The sequence below is a fragment of the Molossus molossus genome, unplaced genomic scaffold, assembly GCF_014108415.1.
Source record: "Molossus molossus isolate mMolMol1 unplaced genomic scaffold, mMolMol1.p scaffold_m16_p_1, whole genome shotgun sequence".
NCBI classification, from domain to species: Eukaryota; Metazoa; Chordata; class Mammalia; order Chiroptera; family Molossidae; genus Molossus; species Molossus molossus.
Genome location: NW_023425344.1, coordinates 173,249,699 through 173,253,168, shown reverse-complemented (window position 1 = coordinate 173,253,168; position 3,470 = coordinate 173,249,699).

Sequence of the window (3,470 nt, the reverse complement as noted above, 5' to 3'; positions counted from 1 at the left end):
TGCGCGGCCTGTGGCCCAGCTGAGGCTTAGCGACATCAAGAAAGAGTTCTCAACTCTGCAGGCCAAACATGCTCCTTTGGGACAGTTTCCACTTGTGTCTGGTGGTCCGAACTGAATTTCACTGGGGCTTTAAAACCACAGCAGATTAGTGCTCTGCAAGGTAATGAAGTGGCAAAGTCCTCATTGAGAGCAGGTGGAGTGCACTGCACTGAACTCTCAGTGGACAGGGCTGACTAATAGCAGGTGTGGGACATGGGAAGGCTCCCAGCTCCCAGCACCCAGCACCCAGCACCCACCAGGACCGGATGTCTGGAAGCTGCATCCAGCTGCCCTGTGGCCATGGCTCCAGTGAGCTTTACCCGCCTTAATGAGAGCTATAACTTGCATCTCTTCGTTTCTAAAACAACAACAAAAATGCTGTTACTTATTTTCTAAAACAATCTTGGCTATTTTCATCATTATAGTATTGATTTTTTTTTTTTATTCAAGCAAAAGATATTTTACTGAACGTAGGTTGAGCACAAATCACGTCTAGTGGAGAAGATCCAGCCTTTGAAGTCAGAGTTAGGTTTGAGTCCTGGGGTTTTTACATATCGGCTCAATAAATATGGATAAGTTGCAGAATTTCTTTAAATCTCAGGGTTTTTTGTTTTTGTTTTCATCTGTAGAATGGAAATAATACTACCTACCTTAAGGGGTTGTCTTATTTTTAGGTGAGGTAATGCATATGCTCCAGACCGAATGTTTGCATTTCCCCCAAATTCCTATGTTGAAACCTAACCCCTGATGTGCTGGTCTCAGGGGTGGGGCCTTGGAGAGGTGATTAGTTCACGAGGGTGGCGCCATCATAAGTGGGATCCCAGGGAGCCCGCTGGCCCACTTCTGCCTGTGAGGTCACAGCAAGCAGCACGCCATCCACGGACCAGGCTCCCATCAGATGCCAGGTCTGCCAGCACCTTGATTTTGGATTTTCCAGCCTCCAGAACTGTAAGAAATAAGTTTCCATTGTTTATAAGCCACCAGTTCCTGGTATTCTGTTACAGCAGCCCAAAGGGACGGAGACGGTAAGAAGAGGCGTGGAGAACCCCGCTTGGCCCTTCTGAGGCACTCGAGAAATGGCAATTACTATCGCTGCTGTTACGGTTAAGTCCTCACTGGTCTGGGAATGGAGAAAAGGTTGATTCTTCAGCTGGCAAAATAGTGAGTCTGGGCATCTGAGCTCAGAGATGGAGAGCATATGGGGAAGGAAGTTGTCACAGTCCTCAAAGAACCTCAGAACTCCTTAAAAGGGGGAGATCCAGCCAGATGAGGCGCAGGAGGATGAAAGGAGAGGAGCAGAGTCCTGGGTGACGCCCTACAGGGAAGTTGCAGGGCTTCAGACTCCTACCTGGGAGTCGTGTTACGAACCGCTCTTTAAATCTTCCGCAGTGGCATCCACGCTGGAGAACTCGGCTCACGTGTGGGCGGACAGCCAGCCCAGATCCAGGCAGACATTTGTATTGAGATCTAATCTTCATACAGGAAAATGCATAGATCTTGAGGATAGAGTTTGATGAGTTTTGACAATTGTAGACACCATTATAACCACCATTCTGATGAGGATATACAGCATTTTTATCAACTCAGTTTTTTTGTTTTTTTTTGCTATTTTTCATGCAATTTCCCTCTCACTACCCTAGAGACAACTACTCCCTAATTTCCAGTGTCCTGGTTTTACCTGATCTGGTGTTTCATATAAATGGAATCATACTGTGGGTACTTTTTCGTATCTTGGTTCTGTATCTGGAGCAACCTAATGTTTTTAAGATCATCCCTGACATTGGGGGTGTTAGAATGCAGACTGGTGCAGCCACTGTGGAGAACAATATGGTGTTACCTCAAAAAGTTAAAAATTGAACTGCCATTTGACCCAGTGATCCCACTTCTAGGAATATACCCTAAGAAGCCCGAAACACCAATCAGAAAGAATATATGCACCCCTATGTTCATAGCAACACTATTTATAATAGCTAAGATCTGGAAACAACCCAAGTGTCCATCAATAGATGAGTGGATAAAAAAAGCTGTGGTACATGTACACAATGGAGTACTATGCAGCTGTAAGAAATATCTCCTATCCTTTGAGATGACATGGAGGGACATGGAGGGACCTGGAGAGTATTATGCTAAGTGAAACAAACCAATCAGGGAAAGACAAATATCACATGATCTCACTTATTTGCAGAATTTAATGAACAAAACAAGCTGATGAACAATATAGACTCAGAGACATAGAAGTAGGGTACAGACTGACAAACCTCAGAAGAGGAGGGTGAGGGGAGGAAAGAGATAAACCATAGAACTTAGATGCATGTATGTATAACCATGGACATAGACAGCAATGCCGAGGGTGGAAGGGGGGCAGGAAGGGGAGGAGGGTGTTAATGGGGGGGAAAGGAGAAACATCTGTAACAAAAATTAATTAATTTAAAAAAACAAAGAAGTTTGTCCTTTTTTATTGCTGAGTAGTGTTCCCTTGTGTGAATGTCCCACAGTTGGTTCATTCTCTGATGGACATTTGGGTTTCCAGTTAGAGGCTGTCATGAATAAGGCTGATTCACACATAAGTCGTTCTATGTGCACATGTTTCATGTCTCAGGGGAGAGCCCTTCCAAGTTGTCTCATATGGCGGTGAGAGGGCATGCCTTGGTAGCCCCATTTTGACCAATCATTGGTTGAGGGCTGTTACTCGGGACAGAATGTAACTCTGGGCAAGACAGATCCCTTTTGCTGGGGAAATGTCTAGAGAGAGACTCCTCTGTGATTCACAACAGCCAACACCTGCAGCTGCGGGAATGAGGGTATCGGTCCGAGTGGGGACCCTGGGTGGTGCATCACAGCGTCTACTACACCTGTCCAAGAATTGATCCTCCACTCCGATGTCCTGTTTCCTCTACATTTTCTTTATAAAGTCATACGGTTCTTTTACATTCATGGCTGTACCCCATCTCAAATGTATTTCCATGTACGGAGTGAGTTAGGGTTGAGGTTTGTGTTTTTACAGACAGACATCCAGTTGTGCCTGCACCATCTGTTGAAAAGACTTTTCTTTCCCTGTTGAATTTCTTGGTGCCTTTGTTGGGTCTATTTTTGGATTCTCTATTCTGTTTCATTGATCTATTTACTTATCCTTACATAAGGCCATGTTTTGAAAGAAATCTAGCAGAAACAGCGTCACCTCTTTTGATCAGGAAGGCAGCCGGATCACGCAGGTTCACTGAGGCAGAGGCAGATAATGATGGGCCCTGGTAATTAAAACCTGAAGTGGATGGCATGGTATGTGCGCAGAATTGGCTGGGCTATGCTGCAGTAACAAACTGATTTTGAAATCTTAGTGACTTAACTCCACAGACGTTTCTTCCTCAGAGCACCACCTGTGTGGGTTGAGTGGTTCTCTTGGGCAGCTCTTTTCCCAACAATGTCTGGGACAC